At 36.9% G+C, this 19907-nt stretch overlaps 7 long non-coding RNA genes across 7 annotated transcripts; all 7 read left to right on the top strand.

Moving 5' to 3' along the window:
• The first annotated feature begins 139 nt into the window (after positions 1-139).
• Positions 140-2198, top strand: LOC145230327 (uncharacterized). Its single transcript, XR_013860630.1, has 4 exons — positions 140-332; positions 860-981; positions 1265-1453; positions 1979-2198. It is a non-coding gene; the product is annotated as an uncharacterized LOC145230327 (long non-coding RNA).
• Positions 2199-5900: 3702 nt separating this feature from the next.
• On the top strand, positions 5901-6743 carry LOC145229948 (uncharacterized). The gene is made up of 3 exons (XR_013860522.1): positions 5901-6093; positions 6331-6384; positions 6621-6743. It is a non-coding gene; the product is annotated as an uncharacterized LOC145229948 (long non-coding RNA).
• Positions 6744-8221: 1478 nt separating this feature from the next.
• Positions 8222-9064, top strand: LOC145230395 (uncharacterized). Its single transcript, XR_013860642.1, has 3 exons — positions 8222-8414; positions 8652-8705; positions 8942-9064. It is a non-coding gene; the product is annotated as an uncharacterized LOC145230395 (long non-coding RNA).
• A 313-nt stretch (positions 9065-9377) lies between these two features.
• LOC145229350 (uncharacterized) lies at positions 9378-11759 on the top strand. Its single transcript, XR_013860423.1, has 4 exons — positions 9378-10215; positions 10533-10727; positions 11255-11376; positions 11689-11759. It is a non-coding gene; the product is annotated as an uncharacterized LOC145229350 (long non-coding RNA).
• A 2236-nt stretch (positions 11760-13995) lies between these two features.
• On the top strand, positions 13996-14838 carry LOC145229928 (uncharacterized). The gene is made up of 3 exons (XR_013860516.1): positions 13996-14188; positions 14426-14479; positions 14716-14838. It is a non-coding gene; the product is annotated as an uncharacterized LOC145229928 (long non-coding RNA).
• Positions 14839-16316: 1478 nt separating this feature from the next.
• On the top strand, positions 16317-17159 carry LOC145230417 (uncharacterized). The gene is made up of 3 exons (XR_013860645.1): positions 16317-16509; positions 16747-16800; positions 17037-17159. It is a non-coding gene; the product is annotated as an uncharacterized LOC145230417 (long non-coding RNA).
• Positions 17160-17307: 148 nt separating this feature from the next.
• Positions 17308-19855, top strand: LOC145229317 (uncharacterized). Its single transcript, XR_013860419.1, has 4 exons — positions 17308-18311; positions 18629-18823; positions 19351-19472; positions 19785-19855. It is a non-coding gene; the product is annotated as an uncharacterized LOC145229317 (long non-coding RNA).
• Positions 19856-19907: the final 52 nt, after the last annotated feature.

The following is a 19907-nucleotide window of genomic DNA, read 5'->3' as shown; positions in this document are numbered from 1 at the left end:
CATGTTATTATAATATACTATTAGCGGCACCTAATTGCGCACAAATTAGGGTTCAGTTGTATTACGTGTGTTTTAACACAAGTCTCTCATCGATTTATTTCTTTCAAGCCTGTTGATATTTTGTTATTTGTTTTCAGCTGTAAGAGCACTGTACGATGTTTCCCACTAGGAAACGACAGAATCTGTTTTGTCGAGCATCATCCATTTACTAACGACGCATATCAGAAACCTGTGGGAAGCCGAATTCGATAATGTCTACCCGAAAACGAAAAGATTCGTATGAACACCGCACTTGAAGGAATACACATGGTGCGAAACAAAAAATTAAGAAAGTAAGTCAAAGATAACGGTGGCAATTGGTGTTAATGAAACAAAGCCATCTCGACAAACAGAGAATTTGAAATATCTAAGTTTTATGGGGTGGGTCGTGTTTAAGTAACACTTGTACCTCGTTTCCAAGTTATAGTCCAAAGCTATGGTTTAATAGGCAGAGTTGTATATATAACTTAGCTGGGCGATCTTGTTACTACTTTCAGTTTATTTCATTAAGCAGAAGTTTGTGATTGCAGGGGTTTTGCAAGCAAATAATTCTGGAGGAATTAGAAAAGGGTTACGGGATAGAGGTTTGGAATAAATGACATCTGTCTGAGTAACTTCTACACGCATAATTGTACGTTTTACGACATTTCGGAACATACGGAAATATTATCGAAATTGCGGAAAATTGAATGAGTAATTAAAAAACATGTAATATTAAGCTTGTGGCATCGGAATAGCTAGTGTTCTGACAACCATGATTATCTGGTATGTTCAAAACATTGTTTTAGGGAACATTTATTTATCAATTCGATTTGTTTAGGTTATGAAGGCTTCAAGCAATCATCTGCAGCGTTAGCAACCTGAGCTTCTTAGGAAAGAGAAGCACAATATTTGTCGGTTGAATGCAAACTATGGAGCCGAACACAAAGCACAATAAATCAGGTTAGGTTCAATATGTTGATTGCCATACTGACGAGTGTTACAGCGATATTGTCTGTACTACATTGATGCTATTCATTTTGTGTACATTCTTGCAATGGTATGACAGTAAACCCCTGTCTAGAATTTTCAAACTGCCGTCGTGTGTGCATACTTTGGTTGCAAACCATTTAATCTGCAAGTCATGTTATTTCATTCTTAGCGGCACCTAACTGCCCACAAATTAGGGTTCGGTTGTATTACATGTGTGTGGATAGAAGTCTCCCAATGACTTATTTCTTTCAAGTCCGTTGACGACGCATACCAGAAACATGTGGGAAGCCGAACTCGATAATGTCTTCCCGAAAACGAAAACGACGCATATCAGAAACCTGTGGGAAGCCGAACTCGATGATGTCTACCTGAAAACGAAAAGATTCGAATGAACACCGCACTTGAAGGAATACACATGGTGCAGAATAAAAAAATAAAACAAGTAAGTCAAAGATAATTGTGGCAATTGGTGTTAATGAAACAGAGCCATCTCGACAAACAGTGGTTTTGAAACATCTAAGTTTTATGTGGTGGGTCGTGTTTAAGTAACGCTTGTACCTCGTTTCCAAGTTACAGTCCAAAGCGATGGTTTAATGGGCAGAGTTGTATATTTAACTGGACTGGGCGATATTGATACTACTTTAAACTTAGTTCTTCAAGCAGAAATTTGGGATTGCGAGGGTTTTGTGTGCAAATAATTCTTGGAGGAATTAGAAAGTCTCAAGGGATAGAGGTTTGGGATAAATGACATCTACTTGAGTAACTTATACACACATAATTGTAATTTTTACGACATTTCGGAACATACGGAAATATTATCGAAATTGCGGAACATTAAATGAGTAATTAAAAAAAGGTAATTTGGTCTTGTGGCATCGGGATAGCTAGTGTTCTGACAACCATGATTATCTGGTATGTTCAAAACATTGTTACAGGAAACATTTATTTATCAATTTAATTTGTTTAGGTGATGAAGGCTTCAAGCAATAATCGGCAGCGTTAGCAACCTGAGCTTCTTAGGAAAGAGAAACACACTGTTCGACGGTTGAGTGCAAACTATGGAGCCAGAACACAAAGCACAATAAATCTGGTTAGGTTCAATATGTTGATTGCCATACTAACGAGTGGTACAGCGATATTGTCTGTAATACTTTGATGCTATTTATTTTGTGTACATCCTTGTAATGATATGACAGTAAACTCTTGTCTAGCATTTCCAAACTGTCGTCGTATATGCATACTTTTGTTGCAAACCATTTAATCTGCAAGTCATGTTATTATAATATACTATTAGCGGCACCTAATTGCGCACAAATTAGGGTTCAGTTGTATTACATGTGTTTTGACACAAGTCTCTCATCGATTTATTTCTTTCAAGCCTGTTGATATTTTGTTATTTGTTTTTAGCTGTAAGAGCACTGTACGATGTTTCCCACTAGGACACGACAGAATCTGTTTTGTCGAGCATCATCCATTTACTAACGACGCATATCAGAAACCTGTCGGAAGCCGAATTCGATAATGTCTACCCGAAAACGAAAAGATTCGAATGATTACCGCACTTGAAGGAATACACATGGTGTAGAATAGAAAAATAAAAAGGGAAGTCAATAATAATGGTGACAATTGGTGTTAACGAAACGAAGCCATCTCGACAAACAGAGGATTTTAAATATCTAAGTTTTTTGGGTGGTTCGTGCTTAAGCAGCTTGTTTCCAAATCATGGGCCCAAGCGATGGTTTGATGGGCAGAGTTGTATATTTAACTGGACTGGGCGATCTTGTTACCACTTTAAACTTAGTTCTTTAAGCAGAAATTTGTGACTGCGAGGGTTTGGTAAGCAAATAATTCTTGGAGGAATTAGAAAGTCTCAAGGGATAGGGGATAGAGGTTTGGGATAAATGACATCTACTTGAGTAACTTGTACACACATAATTGTACGTTTTACGACATTTCGGAACATACGGAAAAATTATCGTAATTGCGGAAAATTAAATGTGTAATTGAAAAACATGTAAATTTAAACTTGTGGCATCGGGATAGCTAGTGTTCTGACAACAATGATTGTCTGGTATGTTAAAAACATTGTTTTAGGGAACATTTATTTATCAATTTAATTTGTTTAGGTTATGAAGGCTTCAAGCAATCATCTGCAGCGTTAGCAAGCTGAGCTTCTTAGGAAAGAGAAACACACTGTTCGACGGTTGAGTGCAAACTATGGAGCCAGAACACGAAGCACAATAAATCTGGTTAGGTTCAATATGTTGATTGCCATACTAACGAGGGGTATACCGATATTGTCAGTATTACTTTGATATTATTTATTTTGTGTACATCCTTGTAATGATGTGACAGTAAACTCTTGTCTAGCATTTTCATACTGTCGTCGTGTGTGCATACTTTGGTTGCAAACCATTTAATCTGCAAGTCATGTTATTATAATACACTATTAGCGGCACCAAATTGCGCACAAATTAGGGTTCAGTTGTATTACATGTGTTTTGACACAAGTCTCTCATCGATTTATTTCTTTCAAGTCCGTTGACATTTTGTTGTTTGTTTTCAGCTGTAAGAGCACTGTACGATGTTTCCCACTAAGAAACGACAGAATCTGTTTTGTTGAGCATCATCCATTTACTAACGACGCATATCAGAAACCAGTGGGAAGCCGAACTCGATAATGTCTACCCGAAAACAAAAAGATTCGTATGAACACCGCACTTGAAGGAATACACATGGTGCAAAACAAAAAAATAAGAAAGTAAGTCCAAGATAACGGTGGCAATTGGTGTTAATGAAACAAAGCCATCTCGACAAACAGAGAATTTGAAATATCTAAGTTTTATGGGGTGGGTCGTGTTTAAGTAACGCTTGTACCTCGTTTCCAAGTTATAGTCCAAAGCGATGGTTTAATATGCAGAGGTGTATATATAACTTAGCTGGGCGATCTTGTTACTACTTTAAGTTTATTTTTTTAAGCAGAAGTTTGTGATTGCAGGGGTTTTGCAAGCAAATAATTCTGGAGGAATTAGAAAAGAGTCACGGGATAGAGGTTTGGAATAAATGACATCTGTCTGAGTAACTTCTACACGCATAATTGTACGTTTTACGACATTTCGGAACATACGGAAATATGATCGAAATTGCGGAAAATTGAATGAGTAATTAAAAAACATGTAATATTAAGCTTGTGGCATCGGAACAGCTAGTGTTCTGACAACCATGATTATCTGGTATGTTCAAAACATTGTTTTAGGGAACATTTATTTATCAATTCGATTTGTTTAGGTTATAAAGGCTTCAAGCAATCATCTGCAGCGTTAGCAAGCTGAGCTTCTTAGGAAAGAGAAACACACTGTTCGACGGTTGAGTGCAAACTATGGAGCCAGAACACAAAGCACAATAAATCAGGTTAGGTTCAATATGTTGATTGCCATACTAACGAGTGGTACAGCGATATTGTCTGTAATACTTTGATGCTATTTATTTTGTGTACATCCTTGTAATGATATGACAGTAAACTCTTGTCTAGCATTTCCAAACTGTCGTCGTGTGTGCATACTTTGGTTGCAAACCATTTAATCTGCAAGTCATGTTATTATAATACACTATTAGCGGCACCTAATTGCGCACAAATTAGGGTTCAGTTGTATTACATGTGTTTTGACACAAGTCTCTCATCGATTTATTTCTTTCAAGCCTGTTGATATTTTGTTATTTGTTTTCAGCTGTAAGAGCACTGTACGATGTTTCCCACTAGGACACGACAGAATCTGTTTTGTCGAGCATCATCCATTTACTAACGACGCATATCAGAAACCTGTCGGAAGCCGAATTCGATAATGTCTACCCGAAAACGAAAAGATTCGAATGATTACCGCACTTGAAGGAATACACATGGTGTAGAATAGAAAAATAAAAAGGGAAGTCAATAATAATGGTGACAATTGGTGTTAACGAAACGAAGCCATCTCGACAAACAGAGGATTTTAAATATCTAAGTTTTTTGGGTGGTTCGTGCTTAAGCAGCTTGTTTCCAAATCATGGGCCCAAGCGATGGTTTGATGGGCAGAGTTGTATATTTAACTGGACTGGGCGATCTTGTTACCACTTTAAACTTAGTTCTTTAAGCAGAAATTTGTGACTGCGAGGGTTTGGTAAGCAAATAATTCTTGGAGGAATTAGAAAGTCTCAAGGGATAGGGGATAGAGGTTTGGGATAAATGACATCTACTTGAGTAACTTGTACACACATAATTGTACGTTTTACGACATTTCGGAACATACGGAAAAATTATCGTAATTGCGGAAAATTAAATGTGTAATTGAAAAACATGTAAATTTAAACTTGTGGCATCGGGATAGCTAGTGTTCTGACAACAATGATTGTCTGGTATGTTAAAAACATTGTTTTAGGGAACATTTATTTATCAATTTAATTTCTTTAGGTTATGAAGGCTTCAAGCAATCATCTGCAGCGTTAGCAAGCTGAGCTTCTTAGGAAAGAGAAACACACTGTTCGACGGTTGAGTGCAAACTATGGAGCCAGAACACGAAGCACAATAAATCTGGTTAGGTTCAATATGTTGATTGCCATACTAACGAGGGGTATACCGATATTGTCAGTATTACTTTGATATTATTTATTTTGTGTACATCCTTGTAATGATGTGACAGTAAACTCTTGTCTAGCATTTTCATACTGTCGTCGTGTGTGCATACTTTGGTTGCAAACCATTTAATCTGCAAGTCATGTTATTATAATACACTATTAGCGGCACCTAATTGCGCACAAATTAGGGTTCAGTTGTATTACATGTGTTTTGACACAAGTCTCTCATCGATTTATTTCTTTCAAGTCCGTTGACATTTTGTTGTTTGTTTTCAGCTGTAAGAGCACTGTACGATGTTTCCCACTAAGAAACGACAGAATCTGTTTTGTTGAGCATCATCCATTTACTAACGACGCATATCAGAAACCAGTGGGAAGCCGAACTCGATAATGTCTACCCGAAAACAAAAAGATTCGTATGAACACCGCACTTGAAGGAATACACATGGTGCAAAACAAAAAAATAAGAAAGTAAGTCCAAGATAACGGTGGCAATTGGTGTTAATGAAACAAAGCCATCTCGACAAACAGAGAATTTGAAATATCTAAGTTTTATGGGGTGGGTCGTGTTTAAGTAACGCTTGTACCTCGTTTCCAAGTTATAGTCCAAAGCGATGGTTTAATATGCAGAGGTGTATATATAACTTAGCTGGGCGATCTTGTTACTACTTTAAGTTTATTTTTTTAAGCAGAAGTTTGTGATTGCAGGGGTTTTGCAAGCAAATAATTCTGGAGGAATTAGAAAAGAGTCACGGGATAGAGGTTTGGAATAAATGACATCTGTCTGAGTAACTTCTACACGCATAATTGTACGTTTTACGACATTTCGGAACATACGGAAATATGATCGAAATTGCGGAAAATTGAATGAGTAATTAAAAAACATGTAATATTAAGCTTGTGGCATCGGAACAGCTAGTGTTCTGACAACCATGATTATCTGGTATGTTCAAAACATTGTTTTAGGGAACATTTATTTATCAATTCGATTTGTTTAGGTTATAAAGGCTTCAAGCAATCATCTGCAGCGTTAGCAAGCTGAGCTTCTTAGGAAAGAGAAACACACTGTTCGACGGTTGAGTGCAAACTATGGAGCCAGAACACAAAGCACAATAAATCAGGTTAGGTTCAATATGTTGATTGCCATACTAACGAGTGGTACAGCGATATTGTCTGTAATACTTTGATGCTATTTATTTTGTGTACATCCTTGTAATGATATGACAGTAAACTCTTGTCTAGCATTTCCAAACTGTCGTCGTGTGTGCATACTTTGGTTGCAAACCATTTAATCTGCAAGTCATGTTATTATAATACACTATTAGCGGCACCTAATTGCGCACAAATTAGGGTTCAGTTGTATTACATGTGTTTTGACACAAGTCTCTCATCGATTTATTTCTTTCAAGCCTGTTGATATTTTGTTATTTGTTTTCAGCTGTAAGAGCACTGTACGATGTTTCCCACTAGGACACGACAGAATCTGTTTTGTCGAGCATCATCCATTTACTAACGACGCATATCAGAAACCTGTCGGAAGCCGAATTCGATAATGTCTACCCGAAAACGAAAAGATTCGAATGATTACCGCACTTGAAGGAATACACATGGTGTAGAATAGAAAAATAAAAAGGGAAGTCAATAATAATGGTGACAATTGGTGTTAACGAAACGAAGCCATCTCGACAAACAGAGGATTTTAAATATCTAAGTTTTTTGGGTGGTTCGTGCTTAAGCAGCTTGTTTCCAAATCATGGGCCCAAGCGATGGTTTGATGGGCAGAGTTGTATATTTAACTGGACTGGGCGATCTTGTTACCACTTTAAACTTAGTTCTTTAAGCAGAAATTTGTGACTGCGAGGGTTTGGTAAGCAAATAATTCTTGGAGGAATTAGAAAGTCTCAAGGGATAGGGGATAGAGGTTTGGGATAAATGACATCTACTTGAGTAACTTGTACACACATAATTGTACGTTTTACGACATTTCGGAACATACGGAAAAATTATCGTAATTGCGGAAAATTAAATGTGTAATTGAAAAACATGTAAATTTAAACTTGTGGCATCGGGATAGCTAGTGTTCTGACAACAATGATTGTCTGGTATGTTAAAAACATTGTTTTAGGGAACATTTATTTATCAATTTAATTTCTTTAGGTTATGAAGGCTTCAAGCAATCATCTGCAGCGTTAGCAAGCTGAGCTTCTTAGGAAAGAGAAACACACTGTTCGACGGTTGAGTGCAAACTATGGAGCCAGAACACGAAGCACAATAAATCTGGTTAGGTTCAATATGTTGATTGCCATACTAACGAGGGGTATACCGATATTGTCAGTATTACTTTGATATTATTTATTTTGTGTACATCCTTGTAATGATGTGACAGTAAACTCTTGTCTAGCATTTTCATACTGTCGTCGTGTGTGCATACTTTGGTTGCAAACCATTTAATCTGCAAGTCATGTTATTATAATACACTATTAGCGGCACCTAATTGCGCACAAATTAGGGTTCAGTTGTATTACATGTGTTTTGACACAAGTCTCTCATCGATTTATTTCTTTCAAGTCCGTTGACATTTTGTTGTTTGTTTTCAGCTGTAAGAGCACTGTACGATGTTTCCCACTAAGAAACGACAGAATCTGTTTTGTTGAGCATCATCCATTTACTAACGACGCATATCAGAAACCAGTGGGAAGCCGAACTCGATAATGTCTACCCGAAAACAAAAAGATTCGTATGAACACCGCACTTGAAGGAATACACATGGTGCAAAACAAAAAAATAAGAAAGTAAGTCCAAGATAACGGTGGCAATTGGTGTTAATGAAACAAAGCCATCTCGACAAACAGAGAATTTGAAATATCTAAGTTTTATGGGGTGGGTCGTGTTTAAGTAACGCTTGTACCTCGTTTCCAAGTTATAGTCCAAAGCGATGGTTTAATATGCAGAGGTGTATATATAACTTAGCTGGGCGATCTTGTTACTACTTTAAGTTTATTTTTTTAAGCAGAAGTTTGTGATTGCAGGGGTTTTGCAAGCAAATAATTCTGGAGGAATTAGAAAAGAGTCACGGGATAGAGGTTTGGAATAAATGACATCTGTCTGAGTAACTTCTACACGCATAATTGTACGTTTTACGACATTTCGGAACATACGGAAATATGATCGAAATTGCGGAAAATTGAATGAGTAATTAAAAAACATGTAATATTAAGCTTGTGGCATCGGAACAGCTTGTGTTCTGACAACCATGATTATCTGGTATGTTCAAAACATTGTTTTAGGGAACATTTATTTATCAATTCGATTTGTTTAGGTTATAAAGGCTTCAAGCAATCATCTGCAGCGTTAGCAAGCTGAGCTTCTTAGGAAAGAGAAACACACTGTTCGACGGTTGAGTGCAAACTATGGAGCCAGAACACAAAGCACAATAAATCAGGTTAGGTTCAATATGTTGATTGCCATACTAACGAGTGGTACAGCGATATTGTCTGTAATACTTTGATGCTATTTATTTTGTGTACATCCTTGTAATGATATGACAGTAAACTCTTGTCTAGCATTTCCAAACTGTCGTCGTGTGTGCATACTTTGGTTGCAAACCATTTAATCTGCAAGTCATGTTATTATAATACACTATTAGCGGCACCTAATTGCGCACAAATTAGGGTTCAGTTGTATTACATGTGTTTTGACACAATTCTCTCATCGATTTATTTCTTTCAAGCCTGTTGATATTTTGTTATTTGTTTTCAGCTGTAAGAGCACTGTACGATGTTTCCCACTAGGACACGACAGAATCTGTTTTGTCGAGCATCATCCATTTACTAACGACGCATATCAGAAACCTGTGGGAAGCCGAATTCGATAATGTCTACCCGAAAACGAAAAGATTCGAATGAACACTGCACTTGAAGGAATAACATGGTGTAGAATAGAAAAATAAAAAGGGAAGTCAATAATAATGGTGACAATTGGTGTTAACGAAACGAAGCCATCTCGACAAACAGAGGATTTTAAATATCTAAGTTTTTTGGGTGGTTCGTGCTTAAGCAGCTTGTTTCCAAATCATGGGCCAAAGCGATGGTTTGATGGGCAGAGTTGTATATTTAACTGGACTGGGCGATCTTGTTACCACTTTAAACTTACTTCTTTAAGCAGAAATTTGTGATTGCGAGGGTTTTGTAAGCAAATAATTCTTGGAGGAATTAGAAAGTCTCAAGGGATAGAGGTTTGGGATAAATGACATCTACTTGAGTAACTTGTGCACACGTAATTGTACGTTTTACGACATTTCGGAACATACGGAAAAATTATCGTAATTGCGGAAAATTAAATGTGTAATTGAAAAACATGTAAATTTAAACTTGTGGCATCGGGATAGCTAGTGTTCTGACAACAATGATTGTCTGGTATGTTAAAAACATTGTTTTAGGGAACATTTATTTATCAATTTAATTTGTTTAGGTTATGAAGGCTTCAAGCAATCATCGGCAGCGTTAGCAAGCTGAGCTTCTTAGGAAAGAGAAACACACTGTTCGACGGTTGAGTGCAAACTATGGAGCCAGAACACAAAGCACAATAAATCAGGTTAGGTTCAATATGTTGATTGTCATACTAACGAGGGGTATACCGATATTGTCAGTAATACTTTGATGTTATTTATTTTGTGTACATCCTTGTAATGATGTGACAGTAAACTCTTGTCTAGCATTTTCATACTGTCGTCGTGTGTGCATACTTTGGTTGCAAACCATTTAATCTGCAAGTCATGTTATTATAATACACTATTAGCGGCACCTAATTGCGCACAAATTAGGGTTCAGTTGTATTACATGTGTTTTAACACAAGTCTCTCGTCGATTTATTTCTTTCAAGTCCGTTGACATTTTGTTGTTTGTTTTCAGCTGTAAGAGCACTGTACGATGTTTCCCACTAGGAAACGACAGAATCTGTTTTGTTGAGCATCATCCATTTACTAACGACGCATATCAGAAACCTGTGGGAAGCCGAACTCGATAATGTCTACCCGAAAACAAAAAGATTCGTATGAACACCGCACTTGAAGGAATACACATGGTGCAGAACAAAAAAATAAAAAAGTAAGTCAAAGATAATGGTGGCAATTGGTGTTAATGAAGCAAAGCCATCTCGACAAACAGAGAATTTGAAATATCTAAGTTTTATGGGGTGGGTCGTGTTTAAGTAACGCTTGTACCTCGTTTCCAAGTTATAGTCCAAAGCGATGGTTTAATAGGCAGAGTTGTATATATAACTTAGCTGGGCGATCTTGTTACTACTTTAAGTTTATTTCTTTAAACAGAAGTTTGTGATTGCAGGGGTTTTGCAAGCAAATAATTCTGGAGGAATTAGAAAAGAGTCACGGGATAGCGGTTTGGAATAAATGACATCTGTTTAAGTAACTTCTACACGCATAATTGTACGTTTTACGACATTTCGGAACATACGGAAATATTATCGAAATTGCGGAAAATTGAATGAGTAATTAAAAAACATGTAATATTAAGCTTGTGGCATCGGAACAGCTAGTGTTCTGACAACCATGATTATCTGGTATGTTCAAAACATTGTTTCAGGGAACATTTATTTATCAATTCGATTTGTTTAGGTTATAAAGGCTTCAAGCAATCATCTGCAGCGTTAGCAAGCTGAGCTTCTTAGGAAAGAGAAACACACTATTTGTCGGTTTAATGCAAACTATGGAACCGAACACAAAGCACAATCAATCAGGTTAGGTTCAATATGTTGATTGCCATACTGACGAGTGTTACAGCGATATTGTCAGTACTACATTGATGCTATTTATTTTGTGTACATTCTTGCAATGTTATGACAGTAAACTCTTGTCTAGCATTTTCAAACTGCCGTCGTGTGTGCACACCTTGGTTGCAAACCATTTAATCTGCAAGTCATGTTATTGCATTCTTAGCGGCACCTAACTGCGCACAAATTAGGGTTCAGTTGTATTACATGTGTTTTGACACAAGTCTCTCATCGATTTCTTTCTTTCAAGCCTGTTGATATTTTGTTATTTGTTTTCAGCTGTAAGAGCACTGTACGATGTTTCCCACTAGGACACGACAGAATCTGTTTTGTCGAGCATCATCCATTTACTAACGACGCATATCAGAAACCTGTGGGAAGCCGAATTCGTTAATGTCTACCCGAAAACGAAAAGATTCGAATGATCACTGCACTTGAAGGAATACACATGGTGTAGAATAGAAAAATAAAAAGGGAAGTCAATAATAATGGTGACAATTGGTGTTAACGAAACGAAGCCATCTCGACAAACAGAGGATTTTAAATATCTAAGTTTTTTGGGTGGTTCGTGCTTAAGCAGCTTGTTTCCAAATCATGGGCCAAAGCGATGGTTTGATGGGCAGAGTTGTATATTTAACTGGACTGGGCGATCTTGTTACCACATTAAACTTACTTCTTTAAGCAGAAATTTGTGATTGCGAGGGTTTTGTAAGCAAATAATTCTTGGAGGAATTAGAAAGTCTCAAGGGATAGAGGTTTGGAATAAATGACATCTGTCTGAGTAACTTCTACACGCATAATTGTACGTTTTACGACATTTCGGAACATACGGAAATATTATCGAAATTGCGGAAAATTGAATGAGTAATTAAAAAAACATGTAATATTAAGCTTGTGGCATCGGAACAGCTTGTGTTCTGACAACCATGATTATCTGGTATGTTCAAAACATTGTTTCAGGGAACATTTATTTATCAATTCGATTTGTTTAGGTTATAAAGGCTTCAAGCAATCATCTGCAGCGTTAGCAAGCTGAGCTTCTTAGGAAAGAGAAACACACTGTTCGACGGTTGAGTGCAAACTATGGAGCCAGAACACAAAGCACAATAAATCAGGTTAGGTTCAATATGTTGATTGCCATACTAACGAGTGGTACAGCGATATTGTCTGTAATACTTTGATGCTATTTATTTTGTGTACATCCTTGTAATGATATGACAGTAAACTCTTGTCTAGCATTTTCAAACTGTCGTCGTATGTGCATACTTTGGTTGCAAACCATTTAATCTGCAAGTCATGTTATTATAATACACTATTAGCGGCACCTAATTGCGCACAAATTAGGGTTCAGTTGTATTACATGTGTTTTGACACAAGTCTCTCATCGATTTCTTTCTTTCAAGCCTGTTGATATTTTGTTATTTGTTTTCAGCTGTAAGAGCACTGTACGATGTTTCCCACTAGGACACGACAGAATCTGTTTTGTCGAGCATCATCCATTTACTAACGACGCATATCAGAAACCTGTGGGAAGCCGAATTCGTTAATGTCTACCCGAAAACGAAAAGATTCGAATGAACACTGCACTTGAAGGAATACACATGGTGTAGAATAGAAAAATAAAAAGGGAAGTCAATAATAATGGTGACAATTGGTGTTAACGAAACGAAGCCATCTCGACAAACAGAGGATTTTAAATATCTAAGTTTTTTGGGTGGTTCGTGCTTAAGCAGCTTGTTTCCAAATCATGGGCCAAAGCGATGGTTTGATGGGCAGAGTTGTATATTTAACTGGACTGGGCGATCTTGTTACCACATTAAACTTACTTCTTTAAGCAGAAATTTGTGATTGCGAGGGTTTTGTAAGCAAATAATTCTTGGAGGAATTAGAAAGTCTCAAGGGATAGAGGTTTGGGATAAATGACATCTACTTGAGTAACTTATACACACGTAATTGTACGTTTTACGACATTTCGGAACATACGGAAAAATTATCGTAATTGCGGAAAATTAAATGTGTAATTGAAAAACATGTAAATTTAAACTTGTGGCATCGGGATAGCTAGTGTTCTGACAACAATGATTGTCTGGTATGTTAAAAACATTGTTTTAGGGAACATTTATTTATCAATTTAATTTGTTTAGGTTATGAAGGCTTCAAGCAATCATCTGCAGCGTTAGCAAGCTGAGCTTCTTAGGAAAGAGAAACACACTGTTCGACGGTTGAGTGCAAACTATGGAGCCAGAACACGAAGCACAATAAATCTGGTTAGGTTCAATATGTTGATTGCCATACTAACGAGGGGTATACCGATATTGTCAGTATTACTTTGATATTATTTATTTTGTGTACATCCTTGTAATGATGTGACAGTAAACTCTTGTCTAGCATTTTCATACTGTCGTCGTGTGTGCATACTTTGGTTGCAAACCATTTAATCTGCAAGTCATGTTATTATAATACACTATTAGCGGCACCTAATTGCGCACAAATTAGGGTTCAGTTGTATTACATGTGTTTTGACACAAGTCTCTCATCGATTTATTTCTTTCAAGTCCGTTGACATTTTGTTGTTTGTTTTCAGCTGTAAGAGCACTGTACGATGTTTCCCACTAAGAAACGACAGAATCTGTTTTGTTGAGCATCATCCATTTACTAACGACGCATATCAGAAACCAGTGGGAAGCCGAACTCGATAATGTCTACCCGAAAACAAAAAGTTTCGTATGAACACCGCACTTGAAGGAATACACATGGTGCAAAACAAAAAAATAAGAAAGTAAGTCCAAGATAACGGTGGCAATTGGTGTTAATGAAACAAAGCCATCTCGACAAACAGAGAATTTGAAATATCTAAGTTTTATGGGGTGGGTCGTGTTTAAGTAACGCTTGTACCTCGTTTCCAAGTTATAGTCCAAAGCGATGGTTTAATATGCAGAGGTGTATATATAACTTAGCTGGGCGATCTTGTTACTACTTTAAGTTTATTTTTTTAAGCAGAAGTTTGTGATTGCAGGGGTTTTGCAAGCAAATAATTCTGGAGGAATTAGAAAAGAGTCACGGGATAGAGGTTTGGAATAAATGACATCTGTCTGAGTAACTTCTACACGCATAATTGTACGTTTTACGACATTTCGGAACATACGGAAATATGATCGAAATTGCGGAAAATTGAATGAGTAATTAAAAAACATGTAATATTAAGCTTGTGGCATCGGAACAGCTTGTGTTCTGACAACCATGATTATCTGGTATGTTCAAAACATTGTTTTAGGGAACATTTATTTATCAATTCGATTTGTTTAGGTTATAAAGGCTTCAAGCAATCATCTGCAGCGTTAGCAAGCTGAGCTTCTTAGGAAAGAGAAACACACTGTTCGACGGTTGAGTGCAAACTATGGAGCCAGAACACAAAGCACAATAAATCAGGTTAGGTTCAATATGTTGATTGCCATACTAACGAGTGGTACAGCGATATTGTCTGTAATACTTTGATGCTATTTATTTTGTGTACATCCTTGTAATGATATGACAGTAAACTCTTGTCTAGCATTTCCAAACTGTCGTCGTGTGTGCATACTTTGGTTGCAAACCATTTAATCTGCAAGTCATGTTATTATAATACACTATTAGCGGCACCTAATTGCGCACAAATTAGGGTTCAGTTGTATTACATGTGTTTTGACACAAGTCTCTCATCGATTTATTTCTTTCAAGCCTGTTGATATTTTGTTATTTGTTTTCAGCTGTAAGAGCACTGTACGATGTTTCCCACTAGGACACGACAGAATCTGTTTTGTCGAGCATCATCCATTTACTAACGACGCATATCAGAAACCTGTCGGAAGCCGAATTCGATAATGTCTACCCGAAAACGAAAAGATTCGAATGATTACCGCACTTGAAGGAATACACATGGTGTAGAATAGAAAAATAAAAAGGGAAGTCAATAATAATGGTGACAATTGGTGTTAACGAAACGAAGCCATCTCGACAAACAGAGGATTTTAAATATCTAAGTTTTTTGGGTGGTTCGTGCTTAAGCAGCTTGTTTCCAAATCATGGGCCCAAGCGATGGTTTGATGGGCAGAGTTGTATATTTAACTGGACTGGGCGATCTTGTTACCACTTTAAACTTAGTTCTTTAAGCAGAAATTTGTGACTGCGAGGGTTTGGTAAGCAAATAATTCTTGGAGGAATTAGAAAGTCTCAAGGGATAGGGGATAGAGGTTTGGGATAAATGACATCTACTTGAGTAACTTGTACACACATAATTGTACGTTTTACGACATTTCGGAACATACGGAAAAATTATCGTAATTGCGGAAAATTAAATGTGTAATTGAAAAACATGTAAATTTAAACTTGTGGCATCGGGATAGCTAGTGTTCTGACAACAATGATTGTCTGGTATGTTCAAAACATTGTTTTAGGGAACATTTATTTATCAATTTAATTTCTTTAGGTTATGAAGGCTTCAAGCAATCATCTGCAGCGTTAGCAAGCTGAGCTTCTTAGGAAAGAGAAACACACTGTTCGACGGTTGAGTGCAAACTATGGAGCCAGAACACGAAGCACAATAAATCTGGTTAGGTTCAATATGTTGATTGCCATACTAACGAGGGGTATACCGATATTGTCAGTATTACTTTGATATTATTTATTTTGTGTACATCCTTGTAATGATGTGACAGTAAACTCTTGTCTAGCATTTTCATACTGTCGTCGTGTGTGCATACTTTGGTTGCAAACCATTTAATCTGCAAGTCATGTTATTATAATACACTATTAGCGGCACCTAATTGCGCACAAATTAGGGTTCAGTTGTATTACATGTGTTTTGACACAAGTCTCTCATCGATTTATTTCTTTCAAGTCCGTTGACATTTTGTTGTTTGTTTTCAGCTGTAAGAGCACTGTACGATGTTTCCCACTAAGAAACGACAGAATCTGTTTTGTTGAGCATCATCCATTTACTAACGACGCATATCAGAAACCAGTGGGAAGCCGAACTCGATAATGTCTACCCGAAAACAAAAAGATTCGTATGAACACCGCACTTGAAGGAATACACATGGTGCAAAACAAAAAAATAAGAAAGTAAGTCCAAGATAACGGTGGCAATTGGTGTTAATGAAACAAAGCCATCTCGACAAACAGAGAATTTGAAATATCTAAGTTTTATGGGGTGGGTCGTGTTTAAGTAACGCTTGTACCTCGTTTCCAAGTTATAGTCCAAAGCGATGGTTTAATATGCAGAGGTGTATATATAACTTAGCTGGGCGATCTTGTTACTACTTTAAGTTTATTTTTTTAAGCAGAAGTTTGTGATTGCAGGGGTTTTGCAAGCAAATAATTCTGGAGGAATTAGAAAAGAGTCACGGGATAGAGGTTTGGAATAAATGACATCTGTCTGAGTAACTTCTACACGCATAATTGTACGTTTTACGACATTTCGGAACATACGGAAATATTATCGAAATTGCGGAAAATTGAATGAGTAATTAAAAAACATGTAATATTAAGCTTGTGGCATCGGAACAGCTTGTGTTCTGACAACCATGATTATCTGGTATGTTCAAAACATTGTTTTAGGGAACATTTATTTATCAATTCGATTTGTTTAGGTTATAAAGGCTTCAAGCAATCATCTGCAGCGTTAGCAAGCTGAGCTTCTTAGGAAAGAGAAACACACTGTTCGACGGTTGAGTGCAAACTATGGAGCCAGAACACAAAGCACAATAAATCAGGTTAGGTTCAATATGTTGATTGCCATACTAACGAGTGGTACAGCGATATTGTCTGTAATACTTTGATGCTATTTATTTTGTGTACATCCTTGTAATGATATGACAGTAAACTCTTGTCTAGCATTTTCATACTGTCGTCGTATGTGCATACTTTGGTTGCAAACCATTTAATCTGCAAGTCATGTTATTATAATACACTATTAGCGGCACCTAATTGCGCACAAATTAGGGTTCAGTTGTATTACATGTGTTTTGACACAAGTCTCTCATCGATTTCTTTCTTTCAAGCCTGTTGATATTTTGTTATTTGTTTTCAGCTGTAAGAGCACTGTACGATGTTTCCCACTAGGACACGACAGAATCTGTTTTGTCGAGCATCATCCATTTACTAACGACGCATATCAGAAACCTGTGGGAAGCCGAATTCGATAATGTCTACCCGAAAACGAAAAGATTCGAATGAACACTGCACTTGAAGGAATACACATGGTGTAGAATAGAAAAATAAAAAGGGAAGTCAATAATAATGGTGACAATTGGTGTTAACGAAACGAAGCCATCTCGACAAACAGAGGATTTTAAATATCTAAGTTTTTTGGGTGGTTCGTGCTTAAGCAGCTTGTTTCCAAATCATGGGCCAAAGCGATGGTTTGATGGGCAGAGTTGTATATTTAACTGGACTGGGCGATCTTGTTACCACTTTAAACTTACTTCTTTAAGCAGAAATTTGTGATTGCGAGGGTTTTGTAAGCAAATAATTCTTGGAGGAATTAGAAAGTCTCAAGGGATAGAGGTTTGGGATAAATGACATCTACTTGAGTAACTTGTGCACACGTAATTGTACGTTTTACGACATTTCGGAACATACGGAAAAATTATCGTAATTGCGGAAAATTAAATGTGTAATTGAAAAACATGTAAATTTAAACTTGTGGCATCGGGATAGCTAGTGTTCTGACAACAATGATTGTCTGGTATGTTAAAAACATTGTTTTAGGGAACATTTATTTATCAATTTAATTTGTTTAGGTTATGAAGGCTTCAAGCAATCATCGGCAGCGTTAGCAAGCTGAGCTTCTTAGGAAAGAGAAACACACTGTTCGACGGTTGAGTGCAAACTATGGAGCCAGAACACAAAGCACAATAAATCAGGTTAGGTTCAATATGTTGATTGTCATACTAACGAGGGGTATACCGATATTGTCAGTAATACTTTGATGTTATTTATTTTGTGTACGTCCTTGTAATGATGTGACAGTAAACTCTTGTCTAGCATTTTCATACTGTCGTCGTGTGTGCATACTTTGGTTGCAAACCATTTAATCTGCAAGTCATGTTATTATAATACACTATTAGCGGCACCTAATTGCGCACAAATTAGGGTTCAGTTGTATTACATGTGTTTTAACACAAGTCTCTCATCGATTTATTTCTTTCAAGTCCGTTGACATTTTGTTGTTTGTTTTCAGCTGTAAGAGCACTGTACGATGTTTCCCACTAGGAAACGACAGAATCTGTTTTGTTGAGCATCATCCATTTACTAACGACGCATATCAGAAACCTGTGGGAAGCCGAACTCGATAATGTCTACCCGAAAACGAAAAGATTCGTATGAACACCGGACTTGAAGGAATACACATGGTGCAGAACAAAAAAATAAAAAAGTAAGTCAAAGATAATGGTGGCAATTGGTGTTAATGAAGCAAAGCCATCTCGACAAACAGAGAATTTGAAATATCTAAGTTTTATGGGGTGGGTCGTGTTTAAGTAACGCTTGTACCTCGTTTCCAAGTTATAGTCCAAAGCGATGGTTTAATAGGCAGAGTTGTATATATAACTTAGCTGGGCGATCTTGTTACTACTTTAAGTTTATTTCTTTAAACAGAAGTTTGTGATTGCAGGGGTTTTGCAAGCAAATAATTCTGGAGGAATTAGAAAAGAGTCACGGGATAGCGGTTTGGAATAAATGACATCTGTTTAAGTAACTTCTACACGCATAATTGTACGTTTTACGACATTTCGGAACATACGGAAATATTATCGAAATTGCGGAAAATTGAATGAGTAATTAAAAAACATGTAATATTAAGCTTGTGGCATCGGAACAGCTAGTGTTCTGACAACCATGATTATCTGGTATGTTCAAAACATTGTTTCAGGGAACATTTATTTATCAATTCGATTTGTTTAGGTTATAAAGGCTTCAAGCAATCATCTGCAGCGTTAGCAAGCTGAGCTTCTTAGGAAAGAGAAACACACTATTTGTCGGTTTAATGCAAACTATGGAACCGAACACAAAGCACAATCAATCAGGTTAGGTTCAATATGTTGATTGCCATACTGACGAGTGTTACAGCGATATTGTCAGTACTACATTGATGCTATTTATTTTGTGTACATTCTTGCAATGTTATGACAGTAAACTCTTGTCTAGCATTTTCAAACTGCCGTCGTGTGTGCACACCTTGGTTGCAAACCATTTAATCTGCAAGTCATGTTATTGCATTCTTAGCGGCACCTAACTGCTCACAAATTAGGGTTCAGTTGTATTACATGTGTTTTGACACAAGTCTCTCATCGATTTCTTTCTTTCAAGCCTGTTGATATTTTGTTATTTGTTTTCAGCTGTAAGAGCACTGTACGATGTTTCCCACTAGGACACGACAGAATCTGTTTTGTCGAGCATCATCCATTTACTAACGACGCATATCAGAAACCTGTGGGAAGCCGAATTCGTTAATGTCTACC

Source organism: Phallusia mammillata, chromosome 5 (genome assembly GCF_965637545.1).
Source record: "Phallusia mammillata chromosome 5, kaPhaMamm4.hap1.1, whole genome shotgun sequence".
In the NCBI taxonomy this organism is placed as follows: domain Eukaryota; kingdom Metazoa; phylum Chordata; class Ascidiacea; order Phlebobranchia; family Ascidiidae; genus Phallusia; species Phallusia mammillata.
This window is presented reverse-complemented; position numbering and strand designations above follow the sequence as displayed.